The 20,228-nt window shown below is 37.9% G+C and overlaps 1 protein-coding gene across 17 annotated transcripts in view; it reads left to right on the top strand.

Annotated features, from left to right (window-relative positions):
* ATP2B2 (ATPase plasma membrane Ca2+ transporting 2) overlaps positions 1-20,228 on the top strand; it is a 405,121-nt gene that overhangs the window by 191,678 nt on the left and 193,215 nt on the right. Inside the window, exon 1 of one of the 17 annotated variants that reach the window (XM_035337428.1) lies at positions 12,543-12,691. The exons of the other annotated variants lie outside the window; for them this stretch is intronic. The gene's annotated coding sequence lies outside the window, so the exon portion shown is untranslated. Of the gene's footprint in view, positions 1-12,542; positions 12,692-20,228 lie in introns of those variants that run through there. 17 annotated transcript variants of the gene reach the window in all.

Raw genomic sequence — 20,228 nt, 5'->3', positions numbered from 1 at the left:
TTTTTTTTTTTTTTTTTTTTTTTTTTTTTTTTTTCCTTTCTTTTTCCCATGGTTCCATTTTGCAGTGTTTGTTTGAAAGACTTCAGGTTCTGACTAGACTGTATGAATTTTCTGTCTAACTTCTCTTCCCAGTTTCTTTTCTGGGTTTCACCTGTGGGTCAAAGATAACTGCTCCTAAACTTTAGCCTAGATCTTCTGGTGGTAACAGAATTAATAATAACAGAATTTTGGTTATTTTCGTTAAGGAACTTTTGTCTGATGTTCTATTAAAGAGCTTTAAGACAGTGAACTCCATGCAGCCTTCACATAAAGTAAGGGACTGAATGGAGGAGGTCAGATTATATTGAGAGGCAATTGGGCTGAGTTTAAATTCTGTACTTTTCTTATTGACAGACAGAAGTCAACAAAGCAGGAAGTAAGTAGTGAAAGGAAGGTGAAAGGATAGTGAAAGGAAGTAAATTGGTCACCTGGCTTCACAAGCACTTGAGTTGCTGCAGCTTACAGTATAAATTTTTTTAAAGTATTCAGAAATAGAACTGATTCCCAGATGAGTATGATTAGGTTTGGAGTTACTGACCTTTCCCTAATAAAGACTATCTGCTGCCATTGGTTTTGCAAGCTTATTGGAGGAGTTTTTTATTTTTTTTTCCCCAAAGACTGGCATCATTGATGAGGGCTTATAATGGTTTCAGTCTTTACAACTCTCTTTTCCTGAGTGATTTCTGTTCTCTTCTTAAATGATTTCTAAAGATTCCTGAGATCGAGGAATTCCTGACAGAGGAATAGCCAGTATAACTTTTGCTCTAATTACTGTTCTGTACATATTGATGTATGATGATGCATTTGGTTAGGTGGTGTAACACTTGATTTTGTTTCTTTTGGGTACTGAATGTAATAGTTCTGTTTTAGCAGTGACTTCACAGTTGGATTTTTTTTTTTTTTTCCAAAATAAATTCTTTTGTTTGTTTGTTTGTTTGGCTTTTTTGTTTCTTGAGCAGTATGAAAATCTCATCACAGAGATCATATAGGATATACAGGATATTCTGCTTATGTGAAGGACAGAAGTGTTACTCCCTTCAAAAAAAAGTTTTAATTTAAGAAGTGGATACATTCTGCACCATAGTGCAGGGCAATAAAGGCATCATGATGTTTTTTCTCACTGTGCTGACTAATATACCCTTTGTGGACACTGGAAATTATTAAAATATTGTGTGGTAGAGAAGTGTATTAAATCTATTTGCTTATTCTTTCAGTATATCTACCTCTTTGAGTGCTGGCAAGAGTTCTCTGAAGGTACCATGTGTATGGTTATGATTTCCTTGGAACAATAAACAGTGGTGACTGAATGGTGTCTCTAGCCAGAAACAAAATATAATATTTTGCACTCATTTTCATATTAGTAAGGCTGTTTCAAAGAAAAATGGAAACTCAATACAATGTTAAGGTTGCAAAAGTAGAAGTAAAAGCTATGTTGTGTTTCTTCCTGTAAGAATTATGCTCTCAATGGAAACCACATGGAATGTGTCTCCTACATATAGGAACTGAAGTATCACTTTTTAAATGCAAAATATAAATGAAGCTTAAATACAATGTGAGTTGCAAATTGTGGAATGCCATTTTAGACTTGTGTGCACTCAGGCATGGCAAGTCTTGCTCTCCCAGCCCTTTTACATAAAGAATGTCTGAGCTGTTGTGGATGTTTTGCACAGTATGAACTGGATGAACAGGATGTGGTAAACGGATTACAGTAATGTTTATCGGTAATTTATTCTGATGTGGGAAGTAAAGGAACCACTGAGTGGTGTATAAATAGGGTGAAACGACGAGTTGCTGTGCAGTGTTGAACAGTTCTGAAGTTAACTGTGCAAGAACTCCAGAGATTTCTCTAAGGAGAGGAAAATAACAGTCAGCTTTGCTTAAATAAGATTGAGATAAATATGCTTTCAGTTTGGAAGGTATGTTTTCAGCACGAAGGATTAAGTAGATTTGGCAGTTCCTTTGAGCTTGACATTGATATTGGAATGAGTTTTAAATAGCTGATTCCCAACACCTCCTGCTCCCTACACCCTGAGGTCAGCCTGGGGGTCAGTGCCAGTACCAAAGAGGTGGCTCCCTCAAACCCCAAGGGATGTATCTCCACGTGCCACTTGGCCTCTTGACATTCTGTCAGCTCATCATGACTCGCTTGAAGTGCTACTAGCTGAAGGAAGAGTACAGATAACACCATCACCATCTGTTAGAAGCCTCCTGCTCCCTCATGGCCCAGGCTGTGTGTGTGAAGACATGGGCCTGGTTAGCAGGCAAGATGACGCAGCAGAAGAGGCTGGTGAGATCTGTTTCTGCTCGGTGTGAAAAGCAGGTGACCACATCGTGCAGCTCTAGTGCCATTTCCGTGTCCTGTTATGTCAATGCTTTTATGTAACACTATTATTTCTTTTCTCAGTTGCAAGTACAACTTTCTTCTTAATGTACTTGCACTGTTTCCTTCTAGAGCAACCAAAATATTTTTAACTTCTGCAGAGAGAGTGTGGTTGATTGCATCCTTTTTGTTCAAGAAAAGCCCACTGGCTGCTTGTAAATAGACAAGCAAGACTGGAATGGCATCTATGATGTTTAAACAGACCCCCCCCCCCCCAAAAAAAAATCATCCTGCTTGTAATACTTCAAGGGACATACAAGATCTTGAAATTTCTGCATTGAAGTCATAGTGTCTGACATGCCTGCAGATTTTCATTAACAAACTGGACATAACCAGAAGCAAGAAATATTATGAAAAAAATTAAAACCCAATAAAGCAAATGTAAAATCATTCATATTAATATAGAGAATAAACCTAAGTGAAAACAGTTATTCTCAAATACCTTTGAGCTAAACACGAAGCAGACATTTGTGTTCTGAAACAAATCTGAAGCATTACTGTTATTCAGGAAGAGTAATTTGGGAATAGTAAGTCCAGACCACTTCCAGTGTGGTGAGAAGAGGAGGTTTTGAAGGCCAGTGTTCCCAAGGTGAGGAGCAGAGGTAGCAGGTGGACATAACAAACAGGGAAGTTCTGGAGTCTTAAAAGGAACTGCCAGTTCCTGGGCTGCTTGTTCATCAAATAAATGTGATATTTTCTCATGAGTTTCAAGGAAGAAATGGGTTTTAAAAGCAGAATTGGTATGTCATTTTGTATAATGAAGTAGCCATATGGTTAGAATGCTGTGACCCATTCATGCTACACAAAAGACATCATATAATGAAGTCAATAGGAACATTTTTACTACAGTGAGTAGTTTTGGAGAAGCTGACACTTAAAATGTCAAATTTTAAATGGACCACTGGAAATACTTCTACAAACGTTTCATCATTCAAGGAGAATCTTGTTACAGTTCTGCAAAAACAACCAAACCAAACAACTCCTCCACCTCAATCTAGGACCTAAGGTCATCTGGAAGAATGAATCTGCTCCTTTGTTGCAGGACAACTTTTCAGGTTGACTAAGGTAGTGGGGGAGTTTGCACAACTGTTGTGATTAAGTAGAAATAGAATAATTTTGAGTTTTGTGTCAATCATCTGTTGCAGTAAATTCATCTGTACATAGCATCCTTTGTTTTGGAGTTTTCCTCACGTGATGCTCTATTAATAAACCATGCGTGCAGAGCACTGTGCCCACTAAGCACAGGAGCACGGGAAGCTTTGTACTGTGCCGCTCACTGCTCCAGGAGGTGTGAAACAAATGATCTGGGGGAGGCAGGGGGCCACGTAGGACCATTTGTTCCTGTTTGATGGAATGCTCTACCTTAATCTTCTGCATGCAAGAATAGGAGCCTGCCCTTCCTCTGCTTGTTTTCCCTTGTGCAGGTCCCATGTGTTCAGGAGGGGCTCTGAAGTTACGGTGGAGCTTTATGAGTTTCGTTGTGGTTTTGAACTCCCAATGTTTGCCGAGACCACTTTGAGCACTAGAGCAAAGGAGCTTTAAGTGATCTCTTCAGCACACCTCTCCACAGTGCTCTTGCAAATGATTCCAGTAAGCGTCTTCTCTGGTTTTAGATCTGCCACAGAAATAATTTGTGAGGTTTTTCTGTAATTTACAGAAAATTACATTTTCTGTAATTTACAGAGGAGAATGCAGTTGATAATCCTGCCTGTGAAGGCCATGTTCCTTATAGTTTAAAATGCAGCATAATCAAAAGTAGCAAATAGCAGAATATCATTGCTCAAATTGTTACAAAATGTTCCAAGCTTTGGGTGTTTATTTATGTGTATTAAAGAGGTACAAATATTGTGACTTTGATATTTAATCTGTCTTTTGATAGTTTGTCACACTAATTATTTTTTTAAGATTATTTTTATCTTCCTGAAAAACACAGGTACAATATAATGTGATATCCAAAGAGCACCTGATATTTTTTTCAGAGAGAACTTTCCAATGGTCAAGATGTGATTTTTCATATTAAGGTGGAAAGTGACAGTTTCACATTTGCTGTTTATTGTCTTCCCGGTAGTAAAGAACAAGAAGGGCTAACTATGACAATTTTTGCTGGCTGTTTTTTTTAGCAATGTAGGCACAAGTTCAGTGCTGAAAAAAACCCCACTGTTAAATTGGTATACATTGGTGCAGTAGATCTGCATTTCAGTCTCAACATGTAAATTTACTGTATGAATGTCTTCTGAATTTGCTGGGGCTCCAACAGTTTTTTTTTTTTTTTTTTTTTTCTTTGTAAATTAGAAGCAAATTACTGGACATTGGTCTAAGCAGGAAAAAAATTGTGATCCAATGACCAGAACCAAAAATTTGTCCCATGAGCAAAGTAACTAATTTTCAGGTCAAATAATATTTTTTTATCTTTTTTATTTTTATTATTATTATTATTTTTATAAAGGTGATTTTTACCTGTGCAAGCTCAATAGCTTGCAAAATAACAATTTTATTTCACAAAGTAAAAATAAAGATGAAAAATATGCTGAAAAGGTATGCTTCCTCTGTGCTGAAGTGTTCTTCCAACGAAGAAAAATCCACCTCAGTGTACATGAGAAGTGTGAGGGGAATACCTTCAGGCTGTCGTAAAAGCATTTATGTCTGTTTGCCATTGCTGTGTGCCTGTGCAAACTGTCTCCAGTGGCTGCTTGTGCCGAATTTGTGGCTCAGAGATAATATCTTTAGAAGTAGATTTTCCCTGTTCCACACTATCTTTTCTTATTTTTGTCCTTTTCGTGCATAAAATTAAATATAAAAATCCATTAATACATCGATGCTTGCAAAAACTTTCCATATCAAAGACATTCATTATTTATAAATAAATTTAAACATATTATAAATGTTTTATGCTTAAGTGTTCTTGGTAACAATAAAGCTTTTCCTTTGCAGTATTACTTTCCATTGTAGATGGTACAAGCTAAATTTATCATTTCAGTCTTTTGATGTATAAATTATTCTACAAATCATTTCCACACCTACAGAATATGAAATGCTGTACAAAATGTGATTGAAGTTTTCTTTAAGAAGTGCTAGCTTGTGTTTTTATAATTTGTAAGTGATCTTAAGATTTTCTCTTTACTGGAGACTGATTTTGGAGATTTTTCAGCCATATTTTTAAGTAACATTGATCAGCGTTTTCCTTTCTATATGTAAATTTTACTAAGATGCTCACAACTAATAGAAATATGGATTGAATTTAACCTGGGAGAGAAAGCTAGGAGCAAAATAAACTCTTACTAATCTGCCCAATTTTTAGCCATTTTTATGGAACTGTTGGAGTCATTAGTTTAAAGTCTCAGCAAGAAATTATCTTGTGCATTTCTGAACTTCAGCTGGTGAAGTGAAAAAGAACCCATGTGTTCTGAGGGCACTTACTGAAACCTTGTCCCACACACTGCTTGTCCATAAACAGCAGCACGTGTGAGGAGAAAATGTTGGTAGGATTTTGGAGATGTACGATGGTTCTTAGCTTCATGCATGTACATTTTCCTAGAGTCAGTCTTAAACTTGAAGAATGACTTCTCTTTGTAGTGTTTCATATTTAGAAAATATAATTTCTAATTCCTTGTTAAATATATATCATTTAAGTTCTGCTAGACCAATAGTATGTTAACTTCCAGGGTGCTGAGGGGCTTCATTTTCCACTGAAGCAAATGATTTTCTGCAAGATAAGACACTGGCGAGCCATGAAGAATAAAGTTCTCCTGCTCCTGATTTTCACTGATGTGTCACTGGGGCAGGAAGTTTTTCCCCAACCTGTGATCCATTTCTCAGGTCACTTCCTGTGAGCAGGAAATGGTTTGAAAATTGGCTCTGGGGAAAACATTCTGGGCTTTTGACATTTGGGAATTAGTGCTGCCATGATAAATTCGGGCTTGAATGATTTTTATGGTGTGGAAAAAATCAGAAATTTATTAAGCAATGCTGATACCACTGTGTGTGTGTATATATATATATTTAAGCTGAGAGATTTTGTCATTTGGATAAGGGTAAAAGAGCTGTTTCTTTATTTTCCTACTTCATCTTTCTGAAAAATCTTTGTGTGTATTTTAATATTCTGAAAGGGGAGCTCAGAAGCTTACACTTAGCATTAGAAAATGCTTTTAGCAGTCATGCAAGCTCTTTCTAGTTCTTCTTGTGCTTCCAGGATGACTTGTAGATGAATTCAGATAAGCAGCCTGCAAAAAACAGCTTAGTCGTTGTGGTCTCCCTGGCCTCTGGGGCTCTGAGACAGAGAGAACAAACCTTCTGTTTTGATGACTTACATTTAATAACTTCAATAATGTGTCTGAATTTCAAAGAAATACAACAATTTATTGAACAGAAATCACTCTGAATCTGGAGAACATAAGGGACCATAGCAGGGATGCTGCCAGTCTTGGTTATATCCAACTTGGCAATGTAAGTGCCAACTGTCCCAGAACTTTCTGCAAAGATCAGTGAAAGCTCGAGCTGTGCGTTCGAAGAAGCAGTTGCACTGCCCTTACTAAATGGTGAGTAGTTATAAGACTCCCCCATCAATTAAATATAAGTATTTTAAAGGCAACAGGTGCAGCACTCAATTCACTACCAAATCAGCTTCTCCAGAAGTTACCTATGTTGAGATGTGTAATGGCTGGTCCTGTAACCAGTCATAAATTCTCTTTTGCTAAAAGTTTGCCTTAGTCTTCTATTCTTTATTATTTTATCCCCCTCCCTCCCCCCATAAAAGGGTCAGATTTTTTTTTTCTTATAATGCAACTGGCACTTTGCAACAAAGCCAAAGCAGATGTCAATAAACACAGACTTTTCTGTGCTCTTTTAAGTGAACAAAGTGCATAATTGTTCAGTGAGTAGCTACTGTTTGAGTTTCTTAGGAGATAGTCGCTTGCAAGTCAGCAGTATAGCGCTTATCAGCTTTGGAAGCTGAACAACTTCTGCTGCAGCTAAAAGCTTTGAGAGGAATCTGAAAACTCGTGATGGCTTGCACAGCTCCAGAAATTCTTGGAAATCTGCTCTGGATGAGCTGCCCTTGGTGTTCTGCTCTGTGAGCTTCAGCGGGGCTGCTCGATCAGGATGCCTTCGGGCTCCTCGCTCATGTCCCTACAAGTTCTGCCTGGGGGTGCCCTGCCTGTGTTCAGAGGATGAAAATAGTCTTCCTCTGAACTTCCTGGTGCACAAGTGTACTCCATGTGCATGCACATATCGTGCAGATTCTGTGCTTGGGATTAGAGTATAACAACTTAACATGCGAGTTATGGGAACTTCTTCATAACTCTTTTTGGGGAAATCTTGTTGTCTAGGCTTAGTAGTCCTTCTTAAACCAGAGGAGCACATTTTACAAGCTGCGTTGATTTTGCTGAAACAGTTGGGACATTCTTGTTGCAGTTTGTATATTTTTGTCACAGTTACAGAATAAGTATAGTGGTAAAGGAATTTGGACTGTGAGAACAGTCCAAGCACAAAAGTATATAAAAATAATATTTAAATTCAATTCCCTTGGTTTAGGAGATCTAACACAGCATATAATTAAATAATATTTTTACTGAGTTTGAAAGGGGTTTTGCAATTTAGGCTTCCATTGTTCTAGCTGCCTAAAAAGCAGGTAAATTACTTAAGACAGCAGTGTGGTTTTTCTGAAAAAAAATCTCATTTATGAAGCCTTAAGGAGTAGCAAATGTATATTTTTGCAAATTTCCCTGCAAACAGAAAATCTGTTGTTATACTACAGAAAATTTTGTTGTGGCAGACACATTTGGATTAATTTAGACTACCCAACCTTAATGATTCTATGATTTGATTTAATGCCAGCTAAACTGTATTGTGAACATTGGACAATCTGATGGCTTAAAAAATAAAGAAGCATGCAGGTTACAAAGACTGTGAAATGGGTTCAGTTTGGTTGCATTTTATTCCTTTATGTTATTTCTGTTTGAAAATTGCTAATAGCAAGTGATTAATAAAACATAATGAAGATAATTGTTGGATCAAGTCTGGGGTCTTGATCCTTAATGGGCTCAAATTGACGTATCTCTAGAAATCAATGGAGCAAGACAGCTTATGGACCTAGGTTTATAGACAGAATATCAACAAAAAACAAACCTAAAACCTCCCCATGCCCTATTTTCCTTTAAAATACATTGGTTCAGGACCTGAATGGTAGAGAGAAGGGGACAATGTTGCTGGCTGGGCTCTCTGCATGTTTTCAAACAATGGCAAAATGTTGCTCTTGCTGAAGGAGACCAGTTTGGGAATGCCTCCTCGTGCCACTGAATTTTGTTCCATTGCTCGTGATACAAGATATATTCAACCTGCAGAAAGATGTAGGGCTATTAACATTTGTGCGTGTACATTAGTTTGCTATGATGATAGTCAACAGAGTATTGCAGGTTTTTGCACTTGTTAAAGTCTGGAGATAGAAGGGCTATCTTGTGCTTATCAGTTACCTTTGGGGGCAGGAACTCGACACCTTCATAAAATATTACTGCTCACTTGCTATCTATATGGCTAAAGGATGTGCTGCAGTGCTACCTCTTAAATACTGCTGCAGTAGCACAAAAAAATCTGTGGAGATGGGTTTGTTTTTACCTTTCCATAGCTGAGGTTGAATTTTCTTTACACGTGCAGATTTTGTATTGCAGCGTTTAGGACCAATGTCTGCAAAATCCTGGGCTACTCTAGCCGGCTGGTTCTTAAACGCAGAGCTTGGAGGAGATTTTCAGAAGGTCACCGGCTTATGTGCTGCCAAACTAGTAGCTTTTTCATAATCTGTACTTCTTACTGCTTTCTCAGCTCCTTGCTCGAAGAGAACTGATGTAAGGAAAATTGTTCAGAGGATGAGAAAAGGAAGATCTGATGTAGAGGTCACCTCTGAAACTGTAACCAATGCAGTTGTATTGATTTCATCAAAGCTGCTTTTTTATTTCAGGCTTTTGGTAGAGTCTTTTTCTCTAAAAATCCTTCTTTCTTTTAAGTTCTTTTTAAAATGAGCAGTTTTATTCTTAAATTTGTAACCATGTTGCTAAATTTTAGTAAATACAGGCAAATTTATGGAAATACAAGTAAAGATGTCCTCAGTTTTTGGTTACCCTTTGCCAAGATCATTGCTTCCCAGATGAGCGTGATTCATTTGGTTCCTATTTCCCCTGCATGTTTCCTGCAAGAAAAACTTGCGTATATCTGGCTAACAAAGATGATTTTTAGAATATAGTGTGAACGTAATGTTCACTTACTCTGAGCTTTATGCAAAGAGTAGAATAGTGGCAAAAAAAGGACTTTCCTGAAATAATGTATTGGATTGTTCTTGAAAGCCCATTCTGTACCCTGTGAGCCAAACTTCTGTCATTTTGTTTCTTTAATTTTTAGCCCCCTGCCCCATTGACATACTTGTCTCCTTAACTCTAGATAAACCAATTTCCAAGTTATTTAGGATAGAAAGCAACAAAGGTGAATAGCCTTCATTGTTAATAAGTTAATTTAATTCTTAAATTCGGACTCCTCTGCTCAGGTGCAGAATGGCTGCTAGCAAACATTTATGTTCTTGAAAATGGGCCTCACATGGCAACGTGTTTAGCTGCGTGCCTGTTGGAGTGCCAGCGGCGTGTGCATGGCAGTGGCGTTTACCTTGCCCCGTGGGAGCAGCTGCTGCCTTCTCCCTCCAGGTGCCCATTGTTCACCTGCATGGGACGCACTCGCATTTTGGCTGCCTGTGCTTAGTTCGCTCTGTACCTTTGCAGGTCACGGTGCCACTCGGGCTCCGAATAATCATGTAATGTATTTACTGGCTACTTTTTAGCCCTAAATAAGCTCCATAGCATGTTTTACAATATGTGCAAATCCTTGATAGTGAAAGAGTCACTTTTCAGCAAAAACAGGAAGAAATGAACAGTGAGAGCTTGCCTGTGCATCACTGGAATGAATGGAGGTCCTTATGGGTGCATAGCAATGCACTGCAGAGCAAACTGCTTGATTAACAGCATACGCTGTAATTTTAGAAACTGAGTGGAAGTGTAAGTGGCTATGGGACGGAATTGTAAGTATATTTCAGGATATACCTGTGTTTTTAATGCTTAGTCAAATCAGCATAGAATACTTGCAGGGCACCAATAAAAGATATGCTTAAAATGTGTATTTTAATTCTGTTATTCAAAAGGGAGACTTGCTATAACGTTTGGGATGTATAAGGATGTGAAAAGCAGCAATTTATTACAGTTGCAGGGCTTTCTTTCTCAAGTTCTTTTATCGTCATGAAATATGAATAAAAGTACACAGTTTTAAAATAGGTACTTAAGCTAAGTCCTAACAAATAAATCTTTATCATATTTATCATTTTGACTTAAGAAATAAGTCATCTTATGAACAGCAATTTCTTCTCAGTCCTTAAAAATATTTTATGGATGTTGTATGTACTGCTTTCTTTTTAAGGTATAATTTTATTTTATTTTGGATCACTGGCATGTCTCAGATGTAACAGGTTGTATAGTGCCATATTTTGTGTCTGCAACATTTTAAAGTGTTTTTATTTTGCAGATTCAAAAATTTATTTTAATAGTTGAGTAAAGCTATTTAGTAGTTTTTGGATTCTTTATTTTATTTATTTTATTTTATTTAACCACCCCCCAAAAGAAGATTCATGGACTGTTCTGCAACATAACTGTGCTGTTAACCTGTGCAGTGCTAATTTAAGTTCTGCTCAGTCAAGAAACCATTAACTCATAGAATATGATCTTCTAAGGTAGAAGTCCAGCAATGCTTATTGTTGTATACGGCAGTATCAGTCTTCTAGACTGCATTGCAGAATTTTTATTAGGCATACAGGAGAATATGTTCAGCTGTACAGATACAAAAAAATGTCACTTAAGGGTATCAGCAATTCATTTCATCGCTTCTTTGTAGTGTGACTGATAAATATAGCTTGCATCCATTAAAATGTAATATCTTTTACTGAGATAATCTGAGGATAATTAAAAAAAGTTGCACTAAAAGCCTTCTTTCCTTTGCATATTTTGTAATCCTTTTTTTCTAATCACAATTCAGTCTTTTAATGATGGGATAGAATGTTTATCTGTGAGAAAGGAATGGTATTTGAAAGCTTAGTGTTTTACTGTTAAAACACTATTATGGGCTTCTTGTGACCAACTGAACCTCTTCGGGGTTGGTGCAGATGCCCGCACGGCCAGTGGCTTGTTGCGTGGGGCACTCGGATAACAAGCAAAGCAAGGAGAAAGCAAGGGATATCCAGAACAGACATGGAGCCAATATGGACTCCACATGTGTGCATGATTAGATGTACACATACACATCTGTATATTCTCCCTCACCCTAAAAAGAAAAAAAGTGGATTTCTGCTACTTGGCTCCCTTAATTTTGTGCAGACCTATTTCAAAATTGGAGCTATTAAGAACTTCCTTCCCCTTTTCTCTTTTATTTCCTTTCCTCCAAGCTTCAAGTTGAGAGTAGTAATTCAACATACTTGTATTCATCATGGAAAAGAAAGTGTTACAGTTCAGTTTTAGGCATGTTTTACAGAAGTGGAGAGCTAGACCTATGTATGGTGTCAAAGGGATTCAGAGAGAGGGAGGCTGGGGTTCGGTTTCATCTTCTGCTTGATCCATCTTCTGTCTTCCATTTCACAGAAAATACTTGAAAATAAATACAAAGCAGGGGAGGGAAGTCTAGTAGCTGCCTGCCTGTTCAGGATTCAGCGTATCCTAATAGTGGCTTTTAAAAGTAATTGTTTCTGGTTTAAGTGCTTTTAACTTCATTGGATGTTGAGTGTTTTTCTTAATTTTACACATACTCAGCCTTGTTTTGTGATGAAAAAACTGTGTTCTCTCCAGCTCCCCAGCCTGAGCCCAAAGCCCAGATGTTACTGTGGTGAGCAGGCACTGTGCCTTAAAAAAGGAGGGGAATGGGAGCTGCAGGGGCATATGAATCCTGTGGCCACTTTCTTTGCTGCCTTCTGCTGCAAATCTAGGGAATTCTGTGAGACTGTTAAATATTATAGTATGGACAACTGTAGGCAGGTCACTTTACTTGCCAGGATTTGGTGATAAAAGCAAGCAATTATCCCTGTGCTGCGTGCGCTGCGCTCAGGAGTGCTGGGCTTCGCTTGCCTCCGCTCCTCAAGCCAGCCTGCAGCTGGGGGGGGGGGGGAGAGGGATCTATAGGGGGTGGAGAGAAAGTGCTCCCCTTACAGCAAAGGTGTGTCTTGTCTGACACATGTTCAGACCACTCTGCAGTTGGTCTTAGGTAAGTACATCATATTATGGTCATTTGTGCCTTCTTGCTGTAATGGGTAGCTCTGTCTCACCTGCATAATTTATCTCTTGGTTCAGTAATACAATCCCAGTGGTTGGAGAATTGCAGGTATGGAGACTAATGCTTTTGCTGGTAACTTTCTTACTGTTCTTTGCTATCCATCGGGATAATTTTATGCTGTATAAATGATATTTAGTGTTCTGGGGGAGGGTACACAAGCGGTGTGTATAGTGAGTGGGTAACTTGAGTTACTCTGAAGTCATAAGGCAGAGATGTGGGCTTATAAGAGAGAGAATTAGTTTGCACAGCCAGAAGGCAAATGATAATTGCTTTGAAAATGTCCCCTACATCTTAATTTTAGAAAGTATGATAAAATAAAAGGTTCATTATAATAGAACCATATATGTAAAAGAAAAAAACTAAACTATAAATATTTTTGCAGGATTTATTGCCTAGTGGTGTTTTACCTGAAATATTAATCATCTGCTTATCTTATCATTAACAATTGTGACATAGCATACATTTTGGCTTATTACATTTTTTTTTTTTTTTCCTGAATTTAATAACTGACAGTAAATGTTCGATATTACATGAATTTGAAAGAAAAGATTTGGAAAGGAATAAAAGCAGTTAACTGATGACTGTTATCAACTAGTGATTGTACTTTGCATAGATTATGCATTGAAAATTTACCAAATTTCTATTTAAGCATAATCTTTTCAAAATGCATTCAGGACTAGATTTTGCCTTGTCAGAATTTCACATGCACTAGTTTCATATTTTTTCTTACTTTCAGACCCATTCAGTAGCTGTGAATTTTCTTTGTCTTTAACTTCAGCTTAGATAGCTTTAAGCACAATATTTGGATATTTATTTTGGAGGTTATAATATTTCTTCCTAAATTAACTAAACCCATTAAATGAATAAACTGGAGTAAATATTTTAAGAGAACATGGAATGCATCACTATTCCTGCTCCTCATTGGATCTAGAGATAGAAGCTAGAAGATAACATAATTATTTTTGATAAAATACAGCAACATTTTGCAAGTTGGCATGCTTTATGTCATCAAAGTTTGCTTGTATTTGAATTTTGAATAGATTCACATTGCAGTTTTAGCTGAAATGCAAATGGTACAGAATGTCCGGATAGGCTGATATATTTGGGTTTGCAAATGCCGATATGAATTTTATAACTTCTCTGAAAGGAATTAGCTGAAAAGAGAGTCTAAATCTTTTTTTTAATTTATTTTTATTTTTTTCCGAAGGATTCAATTTATGTCTGAAATACAGTCAGGCAATCTGCCATTTAGGAATTTAGCTGGAAATGTATCCAAGACCAAAGCTTTTTGAGAGAGACAATCCATACTTTTAAAAATGCTTGTATGTGGGCAAGTCTGTGAAACGGCATTCTGCCTGAAAATACCTAAAGTTGATAAAGCGTGGTTATGTAACTAGGATTGCATAATAATGCATTTTAAGATATTCTAATGTGAGTTTACTTTTATTACTTTTATCACTGTTTCTTTAGGAGAAAAGGTTGCAGGGATGTGACTAATTACCCTCCTTCTTTCAGGTTATCAGATGTCCTAATTTTCAAGGAGTGTCCTTGCTAACAGGGACAATCCTGGAATCTTGTAGGCTTTATTGAAAATGGGGCAATGTTCTAATTTCAGAAAAATCCCATGTCAACCAGATACATGAGCAACTCTGGAGCCTCACGTGGACTCTAAGGGCATCGCAGCTGTCTGGGGTAGTACCAGTACTGAATGCCTCTCAGCTTCTCAGGAAACAGTGGGAAATGTAGGTGCTGCAGTGGATGGCTATCCTGTTTCTGGGGAGGAGCACTAGTACAGGTGGAAATTTTTCTAGTCCTGTATGGAAGTGGCATCGATCGTGTGCTCTCTGTTTGGAAGCGCATTCAGTTATTCGTTTATCTAACTTCTATGTAGCTCTGAAGCTAGGAATTAGACCCACAAGAATGGGTCAGCCAAATCAGGTTCATTCTCCCCTTCCACTTGAATGGAAAGCCCAGGCTGCATGTGCTGCTGTGCAGGAAGGAATTCCACAGAGGCTGCAGCTCAGTTTGAAGGACCAGCTCGCCACACTTTGTTCCCAGACAGTTGTCCAAAGATAAAAGTGGATTTAAGAAGAGTTCAGATTTGTTTGACTGCTCTGTTATCTCTGTACTCAAACTCTGAATATTTTAAATGTATTTTAAAGTAAAGAAGTCCTGAGAATATATAAGGGGTTACCAAGTACAACACAGAGAAATCTCTGCTTTTGGAGGAAAGATCGAAACCTGGATTCATGCTGGATATTAAATGTGTGCTAAAACGCCTCTAGCTGCACGTGTATCTAAAGGCTTCTATGGAAGAAATCACTGTGTTGCCTCACTTCTGCCCACTTAAAAGCAAGTATGCATGTAAGGTCCATTATGGATTTCACTATGCTTCCTATACTCGGGAGTATCCTGTGTCGTTACATTATTTGAATATAAACTTGCCTCTTTCTCTAGTGTAGACACCTCAATACATTTGAGGATTTTAACAGAAAACTGGTAAAGTGTTACGGCACTGAGGATTTCTGCATGCTGAGCTCCACAGCTGGCGACTTAGGCAGCCCACATGCTAGGTTCTCTTGTGATGAGCATAGTAGGGTGCTGAGACCTGCCTTTGTCATGATTGGTTTTGTAAGCTGATGTGTGAACCAAATAGAGGAAACTGTATGCATTTTTATGTATGTCTGTGTCAGGACACATTGAAAAACTCCTTTGCTGGTGTTTAAAATGCATCAAAAATACATACATTCTGTTTATCTTTGTTTTATGGCAAGAGTGATTTAAAAACGTAAACAATTACAGCTTCCATAGCTCTAATTTGTAACAATAGAAATACCTGGCATCAATTTATCAGCATCAGAATGGGATTAAAAGAAGGTCGTTTTTTATTTACAGCGGCTGACATGGGTAAGTGACAGTGGTTGTATTTCATTACTTCACCTTGTGTCATTTTGCTGCATAAAATTTCATGTATCTGCCATCTCAGTTTCTTTGTTAGAAACATTTCATATACTCCCACTTCTTGTAATTAGAATAACGATGCAAAATTTTCTCAAGGTTAAGAAAACTGCTGGAACCACAAAATAGAACATGAACAAGCTGTAATTGCTTAGTTTCTTAAGTGAAGATATGGAACCCCCCAAAGAATTATGATAGTCTTTTGTGGGGGAGGTATACCACTATTCTGGAGGGAGAAATATCAGCTCTTAACAGGTACTGATAATTAAGGGCCGAGGTTTCAGCTGAGGTGGAGAATGATTTTGCTTAAGCGTTGGAGCCTATGTGCAATGGTAAAAGCACCTGTGGAACAACTTGTAAGGTATTTAATGTAAAAATCAACTGAAAAGAGTGTTTTTTTTTTTTTCTTTATTAATTAAATAGCGAACATTTCAATGATAACGCATCGTGAATTAAGTCGTACACTTCCTACTGCTGCTAATGGCATTTGTAAGTGTTGTAAAATCCATATGCATCATAACAGAACATTTGTTCCAGAGTGCCTTAGAAAGCTATTCAGTCATATCTTCTGAAACTTCTTCTTGGTGACTATAAATTGCTCAAATTCAGTCAATTTCAAAGACTACTGCACTGCCCTATTATTTCATCAGAATATACGTTTTTGGTTAACATATATTGTAAACTTTAAAATGCTGTAAGTGTTCACAAATCATTATACACACGGACATCTACATCCTTTGTAACAAAGGTATTTTTGTTGTTTACTGGTTCTGTTTCCTGAAACAGTCTAGGCAAGCTACAATGATGTTTGTATTTGGACAACAACGCTTGTGCCTGGCAAGTTTTGACAACATATAGGCATCTGAGGAGCAGAGGTGAGGATGTTTTTGCAACCTAAGACAGCAAGGGAAAGCCATGCGACAAAGCAGTATCCAACAGGTTTTCTTTCATCTGACTCCCAGGGTGAAGGCCTGTATCAATACCAGACTTTCCTTATTTTTTTTTTCACTGTGTCACAATTATTTGGAAAAGGTTTAAGAGTTTCTCCTACTCTCTTTAAACACTTTGATGCCTTCTTCATTCTCTGGTTTTCCTCTCGTCTTGTCTGCCTTGCCACCTGATATGATAGCAGTGCCTCTCAGAGTCCTTGGTTTGTCTTTTCCACAAGCTGCATCTCTGGGATGCGACAGAGTTGCATCACTCCCACTGCCCAACTGCTGAGTATGAGATAATCCTGTAGACATTTAAGAACTAAATTAACATCCTTTCCCATGCAGAGAGATGCCACCACTTGCTATGTGTGCCGCCACCTGCCTCCGTGTTGTTTTTTTCTGGATGTGTGCCTATGTTATTTTGATAAAACATCGCAGAGACTCTGACTTCATGCAGAAGTTCTCTCTGTTAATACTGTACCTCCACTGAAGTGCTGTTGATTTGGCACTTTTTTTTTTTTTTTCCCTCCACTTTAGGTGATTCTCATTCACCTCATCATACATATTCAGATCTTTGCCCAGCATTGCCCTCCTGGATCAATTTCAATCTTTGAAAATTTGGTTGAGTTAACAATCTCTGAATGCAGCACCAATTTGTGTTTGTCTGTACATGCCTTCACCATTTTTCATAGTGTTTCTATGACACAAAAGCATAGATGAGTAAAACTAAAAATATGATAGCGTCTTACATTGACAGCAAACCTTTATGTTCAGTTTTAGATATTTCATTCTCTTATATGCTATAAAACCTGCATTACAGCAGAAATTAGTATAGCTTTCAGTATTTTGGGGAATACTGTGACCTGCTAAACAAATTAAATAGAGGATTTATTTTATTTTATTTATTTATTTATTTATTTATTTTCCCTGGCATTGAAAAATAATTATTTTAAACAAGGTTGTCTGGTCAGCATTATGAGTGGAAATTTCTAAACATGTCAGACTCCTTCTTTGATGGGAGTTAAGTCCCTTAATTACAATATCTTGTGGCAAAAGAATCTCTCTTATGTGTCTAATCCTATATGTAAGATATGTTGTTAATCTCTGTTTGCAACATCTGACCTTGAGGTTCAAGTGTGTTGGTGAAAATATACTCTATTTTTTTTTTTTTTGGATCAAATGAATGTGCTTCATTATAAGCAGATTTTATTTTATTTTTTTCCAGTGCCAGTTATGAAAATTTAGTTTGGTTCCCAGTGACTTTTGGCAAGTTCTGTCCATCCTCTTCATTTCCTCTCGGTGGCATTTTATTAACAATGGTACTGTATAAGCAACAAAAGCAATTTGGTCTGTCAGGTCACACAAATGCTATCTCCGTGATGCTTGAGCCAAAATCTGGGCATTGAACCCCGTAATAACTAACCATCAGCACGCTTGCATGCTACCTTCGCCCTTTATTGGGAACTTGCGAAGGTGCAGCTGGAGTGCTGTGTCCAGGCTCTGCCTCCCCAGGACAGAACAGACGCCCAACAAGCCCAGGGGCTGTCCAGTGGAGGGCCACCAAGGTAGGGAGCAGGCAAGCAGCTGGGTGAGCTGCAGTTCAGGCTGGAGAAGAGATGGCTTAAGGATCTCTTACGAGGATGTGAGGCAATGAATACAAGTTAGAGAAATTCTGGTTAAATTCTGGTGAAGAACTTCCTCACCAAAGGGTGGTCCAACATGGGAACGGGTCCAAGGGGGAGTCTCGTGTTCAGAGTTGGCCCTGCTTTGAGCAGGGAGGTGGACTAGCTGACTTCCAGAGGTCCCTTCCAACTCAGCCTATCCTATGCCTTTGTGATGAAGGAAAAAAAAAGAAAAATAATTAAAAAAAGAGGTGTTTAACTGGAAATTAATTTTCAAACTAGAAATGCGTGGAAGTTTGTGCTGGCATTTTCCTGAGTCACATACAACTCTTAATTGGATGGGACCTCTGTGAGGGTTGTGCTGTGGTGTCAGTGCATCCTCCGGCACTCTTGGAACACAGATTCACAACAGCAGTTCGTGCTTATCAGTTATGGGAGGTAATTTTTCAGTTTGACAGACTTGCCATCCTTTTTGATTTTTTTTTTTTTTGTAACTTTACATGACAGGTTCGTGATTTGCTCTTTTTCTCTTCAATTGCTTCCAGCAAGTGGAATTCATATAGGTAAGAGAGGAATATGCAGAAACGAGGAGGGAAAGCAGTATGCTCTTGTCTTTTCTAGGGAATTCCAAATATGTTAGAGGTGCAGTGCCCAAACTCCTCCGTTTTAGAAGTAAGTATGGAGCTGCTTGCAAAAGTCACAAGTGACCGGTCCCAAATTTCTAGATGCATTTTATATTACGTTGAAGTTAATGTAAAAAGGTAAAAATGTTGACTGAATCTTGACTACTTAAGTCTGTGTACTTCTTGCTAAGCAAGAAATTTGACACTTATTTCTGCAGTGTTATTACAGAGCTTCTTAATTAATGTCTATGTTGTTAAAGCAACCTTCCTGGAAGTGTTGCATTAGGTGAATTGTACTGCAGCAGGATTAATGAAGGATGCACAATAAAATAATAAGCAATATATATGGTAATAATCTTGATAATGCCCTGTATCGGAGGGTGAACTGCAGGAAAAGATGAAAATGAGCTATGATAAAATGTATTCTCAATTAATATGAACTTGGTACTTCTAAATGCAAGGCAGGCTGTTAAGGCTACAGGGATAAACAGTGGGAGGTAACTACTTCCCCCTCCCTTGGTAAAGGAAAATCATTAGAGTAAGTCTCCATTATAATTCTGTGGCCATACAGATGTCTCACTTGGCTCTTCAGAGGCCTTAGTGGATGAGATCAACTGGCAGGTGGAGGAGGAGATCAGCCAGCCCAGACGAGGTCAAGGTGGGAGCAGAGTGCAGGTTGCTTCTGGTACTGGTGGTCTCAGAGTGAAGAGACCTCCATCCCACTGCCAGAGATCTATCTCACTGGCAGACTAAGATGTTCCTTCAGCCAGGAGGTTTCCAAGACTTTCAGGATATAATTGTTTAAGGGAATTTCAGCTGGCTAAAGCCTGAAAAATTTGCACCGTGCATTAGCAGCAGTTGCTGACTTACCTTCCTGTTAAGGATCTGTGATTCCCTACGTTGGGGTTATGCTTTCAGTCTTTCAGTACAGCTCCTTTCATTACAGTTGTAGCATTTGCAGATGTACCTTATGTAATGGCACTTCCTTCTGTAAAAGTTGAAAAGCATAAAACACTGCAACAGTGTTGTTCTTGCTATATATGTAATTTGATTTTGAAATGTTGACCTTTATTTAAAGGGCTATTTCTGTAGTTTTCCCTTTCAAGATTTTATTCTGATACTGAATTCCTAGGTATGAGTGTTTACTGTCATTCTTATTCCTAAAGCATAAGCTAAGATGTTACAGAACACTTGTTTGCAAATGGAAGTTTTCTTGATGCAAAGCTGCTGGTTAATGCACTGCTAAACAAATCACCTCTCGTCTAAAAGCATCTTGTAAAAAAATAAAAATAAAAAAAAAATGGAAGGTTAATTCTGGGAGAGAGTTTTAAAC

Source organism: Oxyura jamaicensis, chromosome 12 (genome assembly GCF_011077185.1).
Source record: "Oxyura jamaicensis isolate SHBP4307 breed ruddy duck chromosome 12, BPBGC_Ojam_1.0, whole genome shotgun sequence".
Taxonomy (NCBI): Eukaryota; Metazoa; Chordata; class Aves; order Anseriformes; family Anatidae; genus Oxyura; species Oxyura jamaicensis.
Note: the sequence above shows the minus strand (reverse complement) of the source record. Positions and strands in the feature narration are given on the sequence as shown.